Genomic DNA, 21,062 nt, shown 5'->3' with positions numbered 1-21,062 from the left:
GCAACTCCAGCAATCTGGATGGCATTTGCAAACTCACAAACCAACCTTCTTCTCTTCTTCGTCTTGCGAATGAAACATAAACCAAAGGAATAGTTAGATCTCAAGCTGGGTGTTGAGCAGCCAGGTTGTTGTTTCGGCGTCAATGTCTGCCAGGCCCTGAGCTCCATTTGGTGGGCGGGAGAGAGGGCACCCAGAGATGACATGGTTGGCTGTCTGTTGTTCTGCTCCGCATTCACAGGCTGGGCTCTGGCGGAGTCCCCATCTCCACATGCTGGCATTGAAACGCCCAACTCCAGTACAAAGTCTGTTGAACTTCACCCATGCTCCTCTGGGGAGGTCGGACCCTGGACAACTTTGATCTGGTGAACCGATCCATCCATCTACATTGATGCCCAACCTCCAGACAGAATAATGCCCTTCCGTCATAAAATTCTGTCTTCCATGAGTAAGCCAGTTCTGAATCCAAATGACCTAGCAACTATGAACACCATGCATCTTAATCTTCTGAAAATTCTCAACACACTGTGTATTCCCCACAGCCCTGCTGCTCACATAATGGACAGGGTATGAACTTGCCATGGAACACCCGATAGATTTCTAGTTCATCGCCTTAACCACTTTATCACGACTATCAATTTGTTATGATTTCACATGCTGGTACGAAGGCCTCTCTTTTTGACGTTGTACACTATTATTTTGTGGTACACGCGATAACACTAAATAACATTGCTGCGGATGTCAAAATTATTATTGGTATATTTTTCTGCTCCATAAAGTTTGGTTGAAAAATTATTTTACCGCCGCAGTGGTTCTTTTTTTATTTTCAGAGACAAGACGAGCATGATGAAAAATGAAGAATAAATCTTGGAGAGTGATACCTAATTGGTTAAATTGCTACCTGACTAAAATTTAGGCAAATTATCTTTTTTATCATGCTTGATCACTTTTCTTTGAAGTCAATATTATCGGTGGATAATATTTGCTTCTTCACGTTATCACTCGGGTTACATTTCACTAATTCACCAGTTTTTGTCCAAAGCAATTCACTTGGCATTGCGACATTTAAATGAAGCCACCATCTGAAAACAGCCAAGGAAATAGGTCTCAGGACTAATGGCAGCACATCAAAATTAGCAGCAACCGAAGAATAGTAAATCAATACAGCAATTGAAAAAGTGCCTCAGCAGTAAAGTTGTATAGAAAAGAACAGTTCATTTTTTTTCTTTGGAATTTAATGAGCAGAAAAGCATATTGATTCTACAATGATGGATCTGTTTTGCACATGTGTTAAAGATGAAAATGTATGAAATGAAATGAAATAGGTTTATTGTGTCATTGCACAACAACTGTACAACGAAATTCCATTGCATCTCCTTCGGTGTGTACATAGAAGACACAGGATAAAAGATTTAAAAGGAACAAAACACAACAGCCATTGACTCGCATATACACAAGATCAGTAAAGAAAATAATAAATAGGTATTAAAAATATTTAAAAGAATATTGCACAATTAGTATCCCAATTAGTCTGAAATTGGTTTTGAATTTTCCCTATTATTTTTATTCATTATGGGGGCCATCCTCTCTTTGGCTACTTTTTGACAACAAGATATATTTTCTTGGGGAGGATATCTATCTAGCATCTATCCAGCAATGTGGAAAATTGCCTGCTAGGTCATCTTCCCAAACGTAGGAAAAATCCAAACTGGCTAATTACTATCTAATTGGTCTATGGTCAATCATTAATAGAGTGAAGAAGAATATTGTCACAGAACTGTCAACAACAGCTTACTCAACAACAGCCTGCTCATCGATATCTAAATCAGATATCACCATGACCTCTCAATACCACACGTTATCACAGGTTTAGTTCAAATTAGGACCATAAAGCTGAATTCCAGATCCACGGAAAAACTTATTGGCCTCAACGTCAAAGTAGCATTTAAGTAAATATGCTATCAAGGAGCCCTGATAATACCAAGTCAATGGAAATTAAGAAAAAAATCACTCCAATAGTTTGAATCATACTTGGCACCAAGGAAGCTAGTTATGGCTGTTGGACATCAATCATTCCAGCCCCAGGATAGCACGGCAGGTGTTCCTCAGGAGGGTATGCTTTGTTCAACCCTCTTCAGCTACTTCATTCCATCATAAGGTCAGAAGTGGAGAAGTTCTCTGGTAATTGCACAAAACCTAACCCATTTTGTAACACTTCAGCACATGAAGCAATCCATGCCTGCATGAGGCAAGATATGGGCAAAATTCAGGCATTGACTGATAAGGTAGTATTTGTGCCGCAGAAGTGCCAGGCAATGACCCTTCTAAAGCTGAATCCTCCTTTATCAACTTCCTGAAGGTCACTATTGAATAGAAAGACAAATGGACCCGTCACATAAATACCATGGCTACAAGTGCTGGTTAGATATTAGATACAGTATCTCAGCCAGGACCCCTGCACTTTCTTCTTAAGGTTCCCACAGTATTCTAGGATATGACTGATCAAGTCCAGGCTATTTATCTCCCCTTACATGCCTTATGACACCCAGTCTTTCTCCCGGATCAAAACACAGGAGAAATATTCACTGAGAACTTTGCCCATTTGGATCGATTGTAATCATATATTATCTTTCTGCTAGCTGGTTAGCACGCAACTAAAGCTTTTCACTGTACCTTGGTACATGTGACAATAAACTAAACTGAACTGAATTGAAATCTGTGGCTCCAAACATAAGTGTTCATCGATGTTTGGAGCACCTATTCTGCAGAATATGAAATTAATAAAAACACTTCTTTGTCTGATAAGAATCTCACAACTGTGGCTCCAAACATTGGTCCTCCAGGAAGCCTATTTTCTACATAGTTACCGTTTTCCCTTTAATATACATAAAACTTTTTGGATTTTACTTTTATTTTCTGCCTCTCATACCTAAGAATGATCCCAGGAATGAGTAGGTTAATCTATGATGAGCATTTGTCGGGACTGGGCCTGTATTCGCTGGACTTTAGAAGAATGTGGGGGACCTCATTGAAACGTATAGAATAGTGAAAGGCTTGGATAGAGTGGATGTGGAGGGGATGTTTCCACTAGTGGGAGAGTCTAGGACTAGAGGTCATAGCCTCAGAGTTAAAGGACGTTCTTTTAGAAAGGAGATGAGTAGACATTTCTTTAGTCAGATGGTGGTGAATCTGTGGAATTATTTGCCACAGAAGGCTGTGGAGGTCAAGTCAGTGGATATGTTTAAGGCAGAGATAGACAGATTCTTGATTAGTACAGGTGTCAGAGGTTATGGGGAGAAGGCAGGAGAATGGGGTTAGGAGGGAGAAATAGTTCAGCCATGATTGAATGGGTGGAGAAGACTTGATGACCTAATACGACTGCTATTCCTTATGACCTTATATATTTCTCCCTTTTGACAGCCTGATTTCCTTCTTACAACTGCACCTGCAATCCTCTGTACTTCTCCAAGGATTCACTTGATCTCAGATTCTTGTGGCTGACCCAAGCCTGGTTTTATTTTTCTGACCAGAGTCTCAATATAATTTGTCATCCAGGGTTCCCGACTCCTGCTGGCCTTGCACTTCACTGGAACTGGAACTTACCGATCTTTAACTCCCCCTATTTCACTTTTAAAAGCCTCTGACTTACTCTCCTCCATACTTTGCTCTTGCCATCACTCTGAATAAGTTAACCTTCATCTCATCTGTCCACAAGCCCTTTTTCCAGAATTGTGGTTGCTCGTTTAAGAACTTCTTGGCAAACTGTAACCTGGCCATCCTATTTTTGCAGCTAACCAGTGGTTTGCATCTTGCAGTGTAGCCTCTGTATTTCTGTTCATGAAGTCTTCTGCGGAGAGTGGTCATTGGCAAATCCACACCTGACTCCTGAAGAGTGTTTCTGATTTGTTGGACGAGTGTTTGGGGATTTTTCTTTATTATAGAGAGAATTCTTCTGTCATCAGCTGTGGAGGTCTTCCTTGGCCTGTCAGTCCTTTTGCGATTAGTAAGCTCACCAGTGCTCTCTTTCTTCTTCATAATGATCCAAACAGTTGATTTTGGTAAGCCTAAGGTTTGGCTGATGTCTCTAACAGTTTTATTCTTGTTTCTCAGTCTCATAATGGTTTTTTTTACTTTCATTGGTACAACTTTGGTCCTCATGTTGATAAACAGCAATAAAAGTTTCCAAAGGTGATGAAACGACTGGATGAAAGATTAGGTGCTGAGAGCTCTGTTATACCTGCATTAAGGAGGGAATTAAACACAACTGAGCAATTACAAACACCCGTGAAGCCAAGTGTCCAAACATTATAGTGCTCTGAAATGGGGGGGAATATCTATAAATACTGTTGTAATTTCTACATGGTGAAACCAAAATGTATAAAAATGGCTTTTAATAAAATCTGACAATGTGCACGTTAATCACATGTGATTTTTTCTATTACAAATCTCAAATTGTGGAGTACAGAGGCAAATAAATAAATGATAGGTCTCTGTCCCAAACATTATGGAGGGCACTATACAAGTGCCAAGCGACTCGTCTCCTGACACTCAATCCCTTTCTACCATCTACAAGTCAGCAGTATGTTGGATACCTTTCCACTTGCTTGGATCAGTGCAGATCCAACAACTCTCAAGAAGCTCAAAGCCATCCTGGACACAGCAGCCTGCTTGACTGGCACTTCATTAGACATCTTAAGCATGTGTTCCCTCTACCATTGCCATACAGTGGCTGCAGAAACCATTTACAAAATGTAGCTCCCAATCTGTGGCCTCTACCATCATGTAGGGTGTAGGCAGCAGATGCATAGGAACATCATTATCTGCAGTATCCCAACCAAGGTGCAGAGCATCACTAATTGCAAATCCTGAATCTACAGCACCATGGCCCCCCTTCACTGCGGACTGCAGCCACTCTGTAGGGAGTCAGACTTCCACTATCTTGTCATCCGCTATGTGATGGCCAATAACGTTGGGGTTTCCAGCAAAGGCCAATTCACAAAAAGTGATAACATAAAAACTGACAATTATTGTCACCCCACATTGCCCTTGGGGATCTAATTTGTATCTACATTTTGAACTGTTGCAGTGTTTCTGATCATAATACCTCCACAGTGCTTTAGGGTGAGGAGATCCTGGATTGAAACCAAACAATGTTGTTTGATTCAAATCTGTTCCAAGTCAGCATTGCATGTGGTTTGGGAAACAAACCTGTACATGGCGGGCACCATGTGCATGTTTGGTGACAGAGGTCCCAGGTTAGTCTGGTGCTGTTGAACGGGGTGGTGAGAGGCTACAGTGCCACTTATAGCTGCTTCACACTGTAGCAATTCTGCGCTGGTGCTGGAAGAGATGAATATGAGGAGTGATGGATATGTGGGTCAAACAAGATTGAATGCTTTGTCCTCTATGGTGTGGTTTGAATTGCACTAATCCAGGCAAAATAAACAAAAACTCTCCATCACATTCCTAATGTGCTTTGTATTTGTACATAGAACATAAGAGAACATGAGCTATAGGCCACTCAACACCTTAATGCCCCTGTCCCACTTAGGAAACCTGAACGGAAACCTCTGGAGACTTTATGCCCCACCCAAGGTTTCCGTGTCGTTCCCGGAGGTTTATTGTCAGTCTCCCTAACGGTCGAAGCGGGTTTCCGCATCTTCTTTGTTTTCTGGCGATTATTTCAAAAAATTCAAAACTGGCCGCAACTAAAAATAGGTTGCCGTTTAAAAAAATCCAGCCACTCAATATGATTATGGCTGTAGAACATCTTTGGGGAGTTGGGAGATGAATCAATCACTGCAGGAAACTCAACCCCTGACATTCTTTTTTTAGTTGCAAGTTAACTTTCTGATTACTTATGTGCCCTAAGATATTTATTTTGGAGAGCTTGGTAATGATAATGCTGTGTAGAGATGGTGACTTGCCTGGTACTTGAATGGTGTGAATGTTACAGCTTATGAGCCCTTGTCTGGATGCTGCTTTCTTGCATTGAGACATTAGCTGCTCAAAATTGTGAATGGAATTCAGCATTACACAATCATTAATAAATATCCCCCTTTGTGGTGTAACGCAGGCCATTGACGAAGCAGTAAAATATGGCCTTGGCTTGGGCACTGTGCTGAGGAACTGCTGCAGAGATGTCCTGGGGCTAATGATTAATCTACAATAACCACAATCATTTCTTTTGGGTGAGACATGAATCTAGCCACTGAAATTTAGAGTCTGTGGAATTATCTGCCTCAGAGGGAGGTGGAGGCCGGTTCTCTGGATACTCTCAGGAGAGAGCTAGATAGGGCTTTTAAAGATAGCGGAGTCAGGGGATATGGGGAGAAGGCAGGAACGGGGTATTGATTGGGGATGATCAGCCATGATCACATTGAATAGCGGTGCTGACTCGAAGGGCTGAATGGCCTACTACTGCACATATTGTCTATTGTCTATTGGAATACTTTCCCTTTGACTCGCATTTGCTTCAGTTTTACCAGTCACTTAATAACAAAGTTGATTTGATGTTGCTTTGATGTCAATGACCCTAACTTGGAATTCATCTCCTGTGATCTATATGTGGACAAAGGACACACTGGGGCCCAATGGTACAAACAAAATTCAAGTTGAAATCAATGAGTAGGTTATGGTGAGTGTCTTGCTTGCTAACTGCACCATCCGCTCTTGACTGTTGATTGAGAGAACTCAGATGAGTAGGTTAGATGTATACCTTTGTTAAAAAATTCAATTTTGTCAGGTGGTTGACAGTGTTGTAACTGAAACTGCGTGGGCAAAATGTTGCCTGGTCCATTACCTTTGCTGCCAACAGCCATCTCAGTTGCTTCTTGAAATCACTTGGTGTAAAACGAATTGTCTGAAGCTCACCTTCCGCGCTCATGAACACGTCAGGAAGAAACCGCGATGGATCATCAAATTCGCAATTGGGGCTAAAGATGACTTTGTATTTCAGTCTAGTCTTTGTGTAGTTAGTTGTAGTTTATTGTCATGTGTAATGAGGTACAGCGAATAGCTTTTTGTTGCGTGCTAACCAGTCAGCAGAAAGGCAAAACATGATTACAATCGAACCATTTACAGTGTATAGATACATGATAAGGGAATACATTTTAATGCAAGGTAAAGCCAGCATAATCTCATCAAGGATAGTCAGAAGGTCATCAAAGAGGTAGATAGTATTCAGCACTGCTCTCTGTCACGTCCGTTGCATGGTATCATTGAGGATGGGAAGATTCTTTGTGTCTCCTCCATTTAATTGTACCCACCATCCCTGACTGGGCATGACAGGATTGCAGATCTTCGATCTGTTGCTGTGAAGTTGCTACCTATCAGATGATTCTTTTGTGGTTTCTGCACGAATCCTATGTTGAAGAAATTGCAGGATGTTTTTTTTTTCCCCTTTTCAGGTGGTTTGCTGCTGCTCCCATCATATCCACCTACATTCCTAATTGCCTTAGTGTTTGGTCTCCTCATTTCACAGTAAAGATAAATTGAGGGATATGGCCTATTTAGAGTTTACAGATCACATTGCAGTACAAAGTGCTGGAGTAACTCAATGGGGCCCGACGCCATCTAAGGAGGGAATAGGTAGGTAACGTTTTGGGTCAGGATCCTGCTTAGTGGGAAAGAAAGGTGGGGCAGGAGATTTTGGGTGCCTATCCAATCCCTCCACAGATGCCACCTGACCTACTGAGTTACTCCAGAATTTTATTTTCTGCTTTTTGGTTGTAAAACTATATAAATTCCTTTTGCTTCATCTAAAAAAATACAATGAGAAATATTGGCAGATGAATTTGAACTGGAAAAGGGTTTATATTCAATGTGTCTATTTATCCATACCTACAGAAAGAAGGAAGATTTCTCAAAAGACCAATGGCAGTGGAACATAAACATTTACTGGCAATTCATGTCATTTATTACTTTTATTAAGCACTGGCAGCTGTAAACTTTCTAAAATGCAAGACTACGCATGTGACAGTCATGGAAGATTGAGGCAGGGCTGCAAGGCTCTCTTTCCAAAGGAGAGAGTATTATCAGAAATGGACATAAACATGAATGAACCATCCATGAAATGCAATGGAGTACAGTGTGAATGAGTATTTTGACCACTGCTAAATGTGAGATGGGATTTTTTTAAGTGATGTTGGCATGCACTTAAAAGAAACTTGGGCCTTTTTCTGGACCTTCTCATAATTTTTCTTGCCCATTTATGGCCCAGAGGTAGCCACGGATTTGGTTTAGCTTACTTATATGTGGCAATAGGAGGAATACTTCAGCTCCTACGGGCTTCATGATAAATCTGCAGGCATTACCAACACACACTCATTGCATGTTTTGGACTCATTTCTGCATTTCTGCATTTTCAACACTTGACCAGAGTTGGGATACCCTGTGGATACAAAGGAACTGCAGACACTGGTTTACAAAAAAAGGGATAAAGTGCTGGAGTAACTCAGCGGGTCAGGCAGCATCCTTAGAGATCATAGATAGGTGACGTTTTGGGTCTGGACCCTTCTTCAGGCTGGGATATCCTGTTGGCTTCAGTCTTATAGTAGAGAACATTGTCTATCTTATAGTAGAGTGCCACACTCAAAAGACACACAGGTTTGTAGGTTTAAGGTAAAGGGGAATAGATTTAATAGGAATCTGAGGGGTAACTTTTTCACACAAAGGGTGGTGGGTGTATGGAACAAGCTGCCAGAGAAGGTAGTTGAGGCAGAGACTATCCCAACATTTACGATACAGTCAGACAGGTACATGGATAGGACAGGTTTGGAGGAATATGGACCAAATACAGGCAGGTGGGACTAGTGTAGCTGGGACATGTTGGCCAGTGTTGGCAGGTTGGGCCGAAGGGCCTGTTTCCACACTGTATCACTCTATAACTATGACTCTGTAAGTTTAGGCTTATCCCTGGCCTCTCTGAATGGATGCTTAACCAATCTCATTGTTGAAGGCCCTCTTGAAATTATATGTAATATTCCATTTGAAAAATATGTCTAATGAAAGGAAAGAGTATTTTAGCAAATCATCTTTGAAAATTGTACCACCACTGATGTGGATATAACATTACATATGATTGGAAATGATGAAATCAGTTTGGTATTTTGCAATTAACTCTACCATTTGCCTCTTACTTCCTGGAATTCCAGTTAGCTCATTTTTTCCCAATTCTTCAGAACAAAAAAAAGTGGTTTCTATGTCTAAAGTACTTTACTCCTGATTGGTTCTGGTGTTCATTGTCAAAACGATGACTTTTAAATAAATTGAACCATGAATGTGATATTTATTTTTTCCTTAAAGAGGACACTACTGAAGCTCCTCGGGAGGCACAGATATACTTGGGAATCACTCTGGCAAAAGTCCTTAATTATTCTAAGAGTGTTTGGAAATTCCTCAGTAATTACCAAGTTAAGAATGATAAAGCTGATATATCATTGCAAGCTTTTATTCAATGTATGCCAACAATATAACAGAAATATTATTTTGGTTGATGTTTTTGACTGGTGGCTCAACTTACCACTAATTGACCCTGGTACAGGCATTTCAGTCAAGTCAAGTCAAGTTAAGTTTATTTGTCACATACACATACGAGATGTGTAGTGAAATGAAAGTGGCAATGCTCGCGGACTTTTGTGCAAAAGACAAACAACAAAACAACCAAACAAATTATAAACACAATCATAACACACATATTCTTTTACATAATAAATAGTAGAAGGAAAAACGTTCTGTAGAGTTAGTCCCTGGTGAGAAAGGCGTTTACAGTCCGAATTGCCTCTGGGAAGAAACTCCTTCTCAACCTCTCCGTTCTCACTGCATGGCAACGGAGGCGTTTGCCTGACCGTAGCGGCTGGAACAGTCCGTTGCAGGGGTGGAAGAGGTCTCTCATGATTTTGTTTGCTCTGGAGTTGCACCTCCTGTTGTATAGTTCCTGCAGGGGGGTGAGTGAAGTTCCCATAGTGCGTTCGGCCGAACGCACTACTCTCTGCATAGCCTTCTTGTCCTTGGCAGAGCAATTCCCAAACCAGATGGTAATGTTCCCGGACAAGATGCTTTCCACCGCCGCTGCGTAGAAGCACTGTAGGATCCTCGGAGACACTCTGAATTTCCGCAATTGCCTGAGGTGGTAAAGACGCTGCCTTGCCTTACTCACCAGTGCTGAGGCGTGTGATGATAGGAGGCTGAAATAGTTATGCTAACTCCTTTGGGGGCAAGGACACCAAATTTCTTTGAGTACAAGGATGCCAAATGAGCATTGTGTAAAAATATTTAGATTCGAAGACTGAATACTATAGCCCAATAAAACTATGAAATGGATTTTTAAAAGCCATTCTCAGTAGGCCATGCAGAAATGTGGTAAGATCAATAAATTTAATGTTTAATAATTTCCTTCATCATAACTAGGAATGTGAGAAAACAATTAAGTTGTAGCATAGCTGGTGATGGGAACTGGATAGTTAACGGAAATATCTCGGCAAAGGTGATGGCAGTGGGTTGAATTAAAAAGGCACTCTCTCTCTCTCCCCTCCTCTTCCCACCCCCCTATCTCCTTTCACCCCCTCTCTCCTCTCCCACCCTACCTTCTCTCCCACCTTCTCCTCTCCCCCCTCTCCCTCCCCCCCCCTCCCCTCCCCTCCCCCCTCCTCTCCTCCCCCCCCCCCCTCCCCCTCCCCTCCCTCCCCTCCCTCCCTCTCCCCTCCTTCTCTCTCCATCTCTCCCCCTCTCTCTCTCTCTCCCTCCCTGCCTCCCTCCTCCTCCCTCTGCTCCCCCCCCCTCTCTCCTCTCCCCCCCTCTCCTCTCCCCCCCTCCTCCTCTCCACCCCTCTCCCTCTCCCCCCTCCCCCCTCTCCCCCTCTCTCCTCTCCCCCCCTCTCCTCTCCCCCTCCCTCCTCTCCCCCTCCCTCTCCTCTCCCCTCTCCTCTCCCCCCTCTCCCTCCCCCTACCTCTCCTCTCCCCCCCCCTCGCCCCCCTCTCCTCTTCACTTCCCCTCTCCACTACCCCCCTCCTCTCATTCCCATCTCCCCCCCCCCCTCCCCCCCCCCTCCCCTCACCCTCACCCCCCTCCCTCCCCTCCCCCCCCCCCCCTCTCTCTCCCCCCTTCTTTTTCCTCCCCTCCATCCCCTCTCCCACCGTCCCTCCCCTAAACCCCCCTCCACACACCCCCCCCCCCCCTTCCCTCCACCCTCCCTCCCCCTCCCTGCTCCCCCACCTCTCCCCCCTCCCCTCATCTCACCCCCCTCTCAGCACACCCTCTCCTCTCCCCCTCTTCCCCCCTCCCACCTCTCTCCCCCCCCCCCCCCCCCCCCCCCCCCCTCTCTACTTGTCTTTTTTGCTTCTCTGATTGTCATTTTTAATCTGTTAATCAAATGTTTCTGTGATTATGGGCATACCTGTATAGTCCTGACTTTCTCCTGTTACAGTGATTCGTTTTTTCCTTATCCATCCTTCCCCCATCCTCTGTATCTTACAACTAACTTATTTTCTCTCATTTTCATTTCTGACGTAGGGGCTTCATCCTGAAATATTAAACTCTGTTTCTCTTTCCTCAGATGTTGCCTGATCTCTTGAGCATTTCCAGCAGTTTTTATTTTCAATTCAGGTATGCAACATATGTAATGTTTTTGATTTTCTAATATTTTAACGTGGATTAGTCAACCTAGTTACCACTCTTGGATGTTGCAGGGAAATCTTTCAGAAGCAAAATCTTATTAAAAATTCTGTTTATAAAAACTGTCCGATCCAATTTTGCTGCTTTAGTGTAGATTTTGTATTTAGTAACGTAAATGAATTTAAGCAGAAAAATAAGGTTAAGGAAAGCACTTCTTGGGGGGAAATCTGTAAACCCGTGGAAACCCTAGACTAGAGGTCAGTTGGTAAATTAAAGGACGTGTCCCACTTTCCAGAGTTCTCTGCCGAGTTGAAAGGACCTTAAAAAAAAAAAATCAAGATTTTTATGATCTATGAAAGTTGCAATTTTTCTCCTCCCGACTATCTTTTTACTTGTGGACTTTTTTGTCATGCTGGAAAATACGTCCCGACTTACCTGTTGCCCCGAGTACCTGCGGCTGGCATAACGAGCCACTACGATACATCTACGGACTTCTACGGCCTCCTACAGACTCGCTACAGACATTCTCCCAGTTTGAATCAAGGGGAAAACTCGGGAGAATTTGTGAGTTACTCGGGAATGTGGGACAGGACCTGAACACAACTAGCTTTCTTATTCACTAGAATGTGCCAGCATTTTGACGGGGAGGAGAAGTGAATGGTGCAAACTATGATTAAACAAAACTTGTCTTCCTTTGTGACTGTCTGGCAGTGCATGACAGATATGTCTTAAAAGACCACGGTGCTCATTATTATTGAAGTCTACAGCTGTGAGGGAAAATTACTTTATAATTTCTGAAAATCTGCAGCTTGTCTGTCAATAGCTGGCTCACAGCCAGGCTGTGTATGTGCAAATTATCGTTCAGTTTTCTGATGGGAAAACTGAACATAGAGTAATCCGGGGCAGACTACAGTAAGTACATACAAAGGTTTTAATAATGCAACATTCTTGAAAAGGAATTAAGATCAGTGCATTTTTTAAACAGTTGATTGGATGGGCAGATTAAGGACTAAGGATAAAGGGAGATGGAAAATTAAGTGTACGCATGGGATTAGAAATACTTATCATGGGGATGGTATATACCAAATGGAATTGTTTTGCGGTTAAATTTTCATCATAATTATATGAAAATGGTAAAGCTGATACGCTGTACTTTGGTGGTTTGGTTTACAGCCTGTTGATGGCTGATAGATACATCCATCTGTAACCTGGATCCATGCTGTAACTCATTTTCTTGGATGGAAACAACTTCTGTGAGGTCGAAATCAACCCATTTATTTCTCTGGACCATGATGAGTGATTGATTGCTTTGAATTTTCATTTGTCATCTGTTCACCAGTTAAGAGCTGTTTAATGCATGTTGACGAGCAGGATGCAGGCCATCTCAAGGTAACAAACGGGTTCTATTGTTATAGACGTCCATGAGGATTTTCTCCATGAGCCGGAATATACATAGAAATTGCTCGATATGGCAATCATACCTCTACAGTATTGTAATGAATTGCTTCAAAAGCACATTACTGATAATTACTGATCAATTACTAAAAGTGGAGAAAGAGATGAAACTAGTTTTGCCGTTTGTAGGAATATACTTCGGATTTTAGAAGTTAATAATATTATGGGATCTCACTTCATAAGTGGAGGTTCCCTCTTGTAATTACCTTACTTTCTATAAGTTGAGGTCATTGCATCACGGTCACCCCTAGCAGGGAAAAGCCTGCAATAAATCTAAAAAAAGTGCGTGTTTCATTAGTCGACTGACATTGTCCTCAGTTAAAATTTTCGGGATGGGGGGGGGGATCTACCTCATCCCTTTGGTGAACATCTTCGGATTTTAGGCCATAAATTATGGGATCTCTTGAGTTGAGTATAGGTGTCAGAGCAATACTATTAACATGAGGAGAAGGCAGGATTAGAAGGTAGAGGTTAGGAGGGGAGAGATAGATCAGTCATGGTGGAGTAGACTTGATGGACCGAATGGCCTAATTCTGCTACTATCATTGATGGTCTGAGAACGTTACTTTCAGTTATTGGGACACTAGCTGGTCGTTGCAAGGATCCGTTATTTTCAAGTTTTATTGAAGAGAAATTGAAAATGTATTTATAATAATCAACAAATTAATAGAGAACTAATTAGCAATTTGCTTGAAAGCCCTCTGCTGAAGAATTTAGTGACTGTAAGCGCAGGGCATGTTTGCCACCAAGCAGGTCCCACATTCTCAATACTGCTTCATTGTGCAAAGCAAATCATTGAGACTGAGGCTGGGACAAGTGTGGTAATCTGCGAAGAAACTGTCAGCTGTTGGAAGGATGTAGATAGTCATCCTGTATAGGTGGTCAAAAAGGCTTTTGGTTCATTGGCCTTCATCAGTCAAAGTATTAAGAATAGAAGATAGACACAAAATGCTGGAGCAAGGTATCTCTCCAGACATGCTGCCTGTCATGCTGAGTTACGTCAGCATTTTGTGTCTATCTTCAATTTAAACCAGCATCTGCAGTTCCTTCCTACATATTGAGTATAGAAGTTGGGAGGTAATGCTGCAGTTATACAAGAGATTGGTGAGGCTGCATTTCGAGTATTGTGTCCAGTTCTGGGCACCAGGTTATAGGAAAGTTATTGTCCAAGTTGGAAAGGGTGCAGAGAAACTTTACAAGGATGTTGCCAGGACTCGAGGGTCTGAGTTATAGGGAGAAATTGAGCAGGCTGGAAGACTATTCCCTGGAGCGCAAGAGGATGAGGGGTGATCTTATAGAGGTGTATAAAGTCATGAGCCGAATAGATCGGGTAGATGCACAGAGTTCTTGCCCCAGTGAAGGAGAATCAAGAACCAGAGGGCAAAGTAACATTAGCAAATTCAAAATAACATTAGCAAATTTGCAGATGACACAAAGCTGGGTGGCAGTGTGAAATGTGAGGAGGATGCTATGAGAATGCAGGGTGACTTAGACAGGTTGGGTGAGTGGGCATGGCAGTTGAATGTGGATAAAGGTGAGGTTATATGCTTTGGTAGCAAAAACAGGAAGGCAGATTACTATCTAAATGGTGTCAAGTTGGGAAAAGGGGAAAGTACAACGGGATCTGGGAGTCCTTGTTCATCAGTCAATGAAAATAAGCATGCAGGTACAGCAGGCAGCGAAGAAAGTGAATGGCATGTTGGCCTTTATAATAAGAGGAGTTGAGTATAGCAGCAAAGTGGTCCTTCTGCAGTTGTATAGAGCCCTAGTAAGACCACACCTGGAATATTGTGTGCAGTTTTGGTCCCCTAATTTGAGGAAGGACGTTCTTACTATTGAGAGAGTGCAGCATAGGTTTACACGGTTAATTCCCGGGATGGCGGGACTGTCATATGCTGAGAGAACGGAGTGGTTGGGTTTGTATACTCTGGAGTTTAGAAGGATGAGAGGGAATCTTATTGAAACATATAAGATTAGTAAGGGTTTGGACACAATAGAGGCAGGAAACATGTTCCTGATGTTGGGGGAGTCCAGAACCAGGCGCCACAGTTGAAGAATAAGGGGTAAGCCATTTAGAACGGAGATGAGGAAATATTTTTTCTCACAGAGTTGTGAGTCTGTTGCATTCTCTGCCTCAGAGGGCGGTGGAGGCCAGTTCTCTGGGTACTTTCATGAGAGAGCTAGATAGGGCTCTTAAAGATAGCAGGGTCTGGGTATATGGGGAGAAGGCAGGAACGGGGTACTGATTGGGGATGATCAGCCATGATCACATTGAATGGCGGTGCTGGCTCGAAGGGCTGAATGGCCTACTCCTGCACCTATTGTCTATTGGCATAGGTTTAGGATGAAGGGGGAAAGATTTGTAAGAATCTGTGGGGTAACTTTTACGTACAAAGGTTGGTGGGTGCATGGAACGAGCTGCCAGAGGAGGTATTTGAGGCAGGGACTATCACAACATTTAAGAAGCAATTAGACAAGTACATGGATAGTTACATGGATAGGACTGGTTTAAAGGGATTTGGGCCAAACGCAGGCAAGTGGGATGTGTAGATGGAACATGTTGGTTAGTGTGGGCATGTTGAGCCGAAGGGCCTGTTTCAACGCTGTATAACTTTATGTATTCTGAGCTTCTTGAATGATGAGCACTAACTAAATGTTGAAGAGGACCTGTGCGAGCTCCTCATATTGGACTGGATCTGTGACCAAGGGAGATGCGGAACCTGCAACGTTGTACTGTGATTCCTGTTTCTATAGTTCAGAAATACAAAATAAAAACCAAATCAAATTTCTAATTTATTGAACAAAAACAATTGACATCCACTTTTGTTTATGTTTAGTTTATTATCACGTGTCCCGAGGTACAATGAAAAGCATTTGTTGCGTGCTAACCAGCCAGCGGAGAGACAATACATGACTGCAATCGAGCCATTCACAATGTACAAATACACGAATAGGGAATAACGTTTAGTGCAAGGTAAAGCCAGTAAAATCTGAACCAAAGTAGTCTGATAGTAGTTCAGGACTGCTCTCCAGTTGTGGTTGGGTGGTTCAGTTGTCTGATAACAGCTGGGAATAAACTGTCTATTGAATGTGGTGGTGTGCATTTTCACACCTCTATACCTTTTGCCTGATGGGAGAGGGGAGAAGAGGGAGTTGCCAGGGTGTGGCATCCTTGATTATGCTGCTGGCCTTGCTGAGGCAGCGAGAGCTATAAAAAGTCAATAGAAGGGAGGTTGGTTTGCGTGACGGTCTGGACTACATCCACTATTCTCTGCAATTTCTTGCGGTCTTGGATGGAATTGTTCCCAAACCAAGCTGTGATGCATCCTGATAAAATGCTTTCTATCTTTAGTTTAGTTTAGTTTAGGGATACAGCGCGGTAATGGGCCCTTTGGCCCACTGAGTCCGTGCCGACCAGCGATCCCCACACATTAACACTATCCTACACACACGAGGGACAATTTACACTATACCAAGGCAATTAACCTACAAACCTGTACGTCTTTGGAGTAGAAGTTGGTGAGGGTTGGGGAAATGCTGAAGCCTTCTTAGGCATTTGATGAGCTTTCCGGGTCTTGGCTTCAATATGGGTGATCCAGGAGAAGTTGTTGGTGATATTTACATCCTAGGAATTTGAAGTTTTCAACCATTTCTACTTTGGCGCCATCAATGCAAACTGGAGTATGTGTACCGCTCCTCTTCCTGAAGCTGATCACTATCTCCTTTATCTTATTTAAGAAAGAACTGCAGATGCTGGAAAATCAAAGGTAGACAAAAGTGCTGGAGAAACTCAGTGGGTGCAGCAGCATCTATGGAGCGAAGGAAATAGGCAACGATTCGGGCCAAAACCCTTCTTCAGACTGATGGGGTAAAAAGGAACATCAGTCTGAAGAAGGGTTTCAGCCCGAAACCGTTGCCTATTTCCTTCGCTCCATAGATGCTGCTGCACCCGCTGAGTTTCTCCAGCAATTTTGTCTATCTCCTTTATCTTGTTGACTTTGAGAGTAAGGTTGTTGGCTCGACACCAGGACATAAGGTTCTCAATCACCTTCCTGTACTCCAGCTCATGATGATTTGATATCTGGCCCACAATGGTGGTGTTGTCTACGAATTTGTAAATTGGATTTGTGCATGGCTGCGCAGTCGTGGGTGTACAAGGAGTAAATAAATGGGCTGAGGTCGCATCCATGTGGAGCACCAACGTCAAGGGTTATCGTAGTTGTCGCTAAACACACTGTTTGTACAGTGTCTTTTGCATGTCTTTCCTTGTACTACTGTCTGTATACAACAGTCCCTCAGTGAGTTTGCACATATTGATGAAAGGTGTTTATCTGCAGCAGAGAAAGTTGCAAAGAATTAGTTCAATCGCCAATGCTTCTTTTCATGATGAGAAATAAATCTGAAGAAATGGTTCATGGTGGTCTCAACACTAGGGCTGTACTCCTAGCCCTAACATCTTCTTATGATATAAACTGGAAGTGACAGTTCTTGTTCCAACTCTCCAGGGTGTTGCAACCTGCCAGCTTGATTTCCCAAGTGGACACATTTAATCAAACCTAAAGTTCAGGATCCACATGCGGGATTAGCTGACCAAACATTTCTCTCAGTAATGATGAGCATGAAACCACTGGATTGTCATTACGTAATCCATCTGGTTTGATAATATCCTTGGAAATAAATCCACCTTCCTTACCTTGCTGGTAATATATATATATTATATATATATATATATAATGATTCCAAACGCAGAATAGAGTGGTTGACTTATAACTGCCTTTTGAATGCTTAACAAGGATTCATATCTGCTACATTAAAGCGGAAAATGGATAAATCCAGATAGACCACCCAACATTGACTTAAGCATCCAATTTGGATAAAGCGAGATAGCAAAGATCTCCTCATAAATTTCAGGTGTCTAAATTGAGAAAGCTGTCAGGGGCATGCCAGGAACACTTGACTTCAGACTTGATTCCTAAGGAATTTGTTAAATGTTGCAGGATAAATGGAACATGGGAAGTAGAGATAAAGCGCAACCATCTGTATTTCAGCCTTACCTAACTTTCTGCAACATCACTCTGAATATATTCTGATACTGATGATGATGCTCTGTTGAAATGTCTGATGTGGGCAAATGGATTACTCAGCTTCCCACATCCATGCTGTATGACATCTGATCTAAATTTCACAGTGAGAACATTTTGTTTCAAAGCGTGCGTTGTCATGGAAATACCTTACTCTTCCAGGGTAATAAAGAATTGTTATGCCACATTACTGGGCTATTAAATAATGGAACAAACTTAAAAGGAATCCCAAGACAGAGTGTGATCTTTTCTAGAACTCAGCAGGACAGACAGCATCTCTGGAGAAAGGGAATGGGTCGAATGGGTCGAAAGGGCATCCGTTCATTCTCTATAGAGAAGCTGCCTGTCCCACTGAGTTACTGCCGTTTTTGCGAGTATCTTTGGTTTAAACCAGCATCTGCAGTTCCTTCCTATATATTTGGCAAAGTTTGGTAATAATAGAATGCACTGAGGTATCTTTCTCTTTGTTCCACTGTTTGTACTTGGCTTGATTGTATTCATGGATAGTGTTGTCAGATTTTTAAAAATATATATTTTATTTTATTAGAAGTAAGTATCATATGGCACCAAAGTGCCTAATTTATATTTTAATAATACATTTTATGTACAGCTTCTTTTTTTTTTGTTATATTAAAGAAAGATTAGAATAAGAAAAATAAATTAGATAGCAAAGGATAGAAATGTGAGATATATAGTGTGTGACGAAAAAGAAAAAAAGATGAATGAGTGAAGAAAGTTGAGAAAAAGAAAATAGAAAAAGAGAATATAACATTAAAAAAAAAAAAAATAATAATTAAAAAAATAAAGGTAAGGAGATCATTGTTTATAATCTTGACCAACCCTCGTCCAGTCCTGAAACAGTTATTTTTTTACAATTGTGTTGCACCATTTGATTCCAGTGTTATCAGATTTGATAGGATAGCACACAAATGACAGCTTTTTGCTCTACTTCTGTACATGTGTCAATAATAAACCTAAACCCAATACTCAGTAGTGTAGTGACTCAGCGGGACAGGCAGCATCTCTGGAGAGAAGAAATGGGTGACGTTTCATGTTGAGACCCTTCTTCAATGTTCAAGGATATCTTTGGTTTAAACCAGCATCTGCAGTTCCTTCGTACACACTTCAGTGCAGAAGATTGTTTCTGACTGAGATTTGGCCATTTACCACTTAGCCCGGGGAAAGTGAACGTTGTTGACATCATACAGCGTTCATTATATAACCATACTACAGATAGACACAAAATGCTGGAGTAACTCAGACAGCATCTCTGGAGAAAAGGAATACTGCAGAGGTCAGCATAGATAATACAAGTCGGAGGTGTACACGGGAGTTTTAATATAACGTGATCACCGAGGGAAACTTTTAAACATACATCTGCACAAGTCACATTGGTATATAATCTTAAAATGCTCCATGGTAATGGGGGAACATGTGTACAGGTGGGATGCCAAACTTGACATTCTGCACCCTGAGCCTCTGCCCCTGTGCTTGCCCTGATACGATTTTTTCAACTTAAATATTTCATTATCACAATGTTGTTTTGCATGTTGTGATTGCCAACCTGCAACTGTTATCCAATGCACAACGCCTGCATTACAAACTCAATTGGAAAGGTGCAAGTGGCAGCTGGTCCGTTCTCTGTTTGAATGGGACAATTGCCAGATAAATCAGTGAAATAGTATGCAGTGATCAGAAAAACAAAGTGTCAAATTGTTAATGTGGAATCATAAGACTTTGGTGCCGGTTGAGTGACACCACGTGTATCACGTCATCTGCAGCAACAGGGAGTGGGTGGGGTGGGGTGGTGAGGGAGGTGGGCTTTCTGCAGTTTACTAGACGTTTACATTTAACTAAACATCCATCACATAGTGTGATTTTATCCGAAAGTCAAAGAAGTTGCACCCGCGGCCATTAAAGCCACGCCGTGTGAAACACTGATGAAAGTCCGCGGCCATTCCAGCCGCGCGGGGCAGTGTGTAGGGGATTCTGATGTGATTAACCTACACTGGTTTGTCCTGGTGCCATGTCACATGTAAAATTCCTATGTTATATAATCATGCTTTTGCAGGTTGCTTTGCACCTCTTAAAGGGCCTGTCCCACTTTCACGACCTAATTCACGACCTTTTTTACGTGGACATTTTTCATCAGGTTAGAAAAACGCCCCGACCTACTTGATGCCGCTACCTACGACTAGCATCACAACCTACCTATGACCTCCTGCGACCTCGTGACGACCATGCTACGAGCATGAGTCAAGGGCAAACTCAGCAGAGGTCGTGAATTAGGTCGTGAAAGTGGTACAGGCCCTTAATGCTGCTATATTCTTTGCCTCCCACCACTGGTAGAAGTGGCTGGAGACAATGAATGTATATTGCCGTTTAAGAGGCACAAGCGAGCAATTGGTTTAGTTCGCAACATTGCATCCTCTACATAAGGGCGGAGAAATTGCAGATGGAATTCAACCCGAGCAAGTGTGAGGTGTTACACTTTGGGAGGTTGAATGTAAGGAGAGAGTATACAGTTAATGGCAATGCCCTTAACAGTATTGCTGTGCAGATGGATTTTGGAGTCCAAGTTCATAGGTCACTGAAGGTGGCAACACAGGTAGATAGGGTGGTCAAAAAGACATATGGTACGCCTGCCGTCATTGCTAGGGACATTGAACACAAAAGTCATGTTGTCATAATGCAGCTCTTGAGGACTTATTAGGCCACATTTGGAATATTGCGTGCTGTTCTGGACGCCCGTTACAGGAAAGTTGTGGAATATTCGGAGAGGGTTTAGACGATGTTTACCAGTTAGAGGATTTCAGTTACACTTGGATTGTTTTCTCCAGAATGTTGGAGGTTGAGTGGAGATGATAGAAATATGTAACATTATGAGAGGCATAGATAGGGTACTCAATCAGAACT

General features: G+C 42.3%; 1 protein-coding gene across 3 annotated transcripts in view; it reads left to right on the top strand.

Annotated features, from left to right (window-relative positions):
- The window catches only part of pdgfc (platelet derived growth factor c), a 263,449-nt gene that overhangs the window by 34,911 nt on the left and 207,476 nt on the right, over positions 1 to 21,062 (top strand). The window contains exon 2 of one of the 3 annotated variants that reach the window (XM_055645735.1): positions 11,552 to 11,601. The exons of the other annotated variants lie outside the window; for them this stretch is intronic. The gene's annotated coding sequence lies outside the window, so the exon portion shown is untranslated. The remainder of the gene's footprint in view (positions 1 to 11,551; positions 11,602 to 21,062) is intronic. 3 annotated transcript variants of the gene reach the window in all.

This window comes from Leucoraja erinacea, chromosome 1 (genome assembly GCF_028641065.1).
Source record: "Leucoraja erinacea ecotype New England chromosome 1, Leri_hhj_1, whole genome shotgun sequence".
NCBI classification, from domain to species: Eukaryota; Metazoa; Chordata; class Chondrichthyes; order Rajiformes; family Rajidae; genus Leucoraja; species Leucoraja erinaceus.
This window is presented reverse-complemented; position numbering and strand designations above follow the sequence as displayed.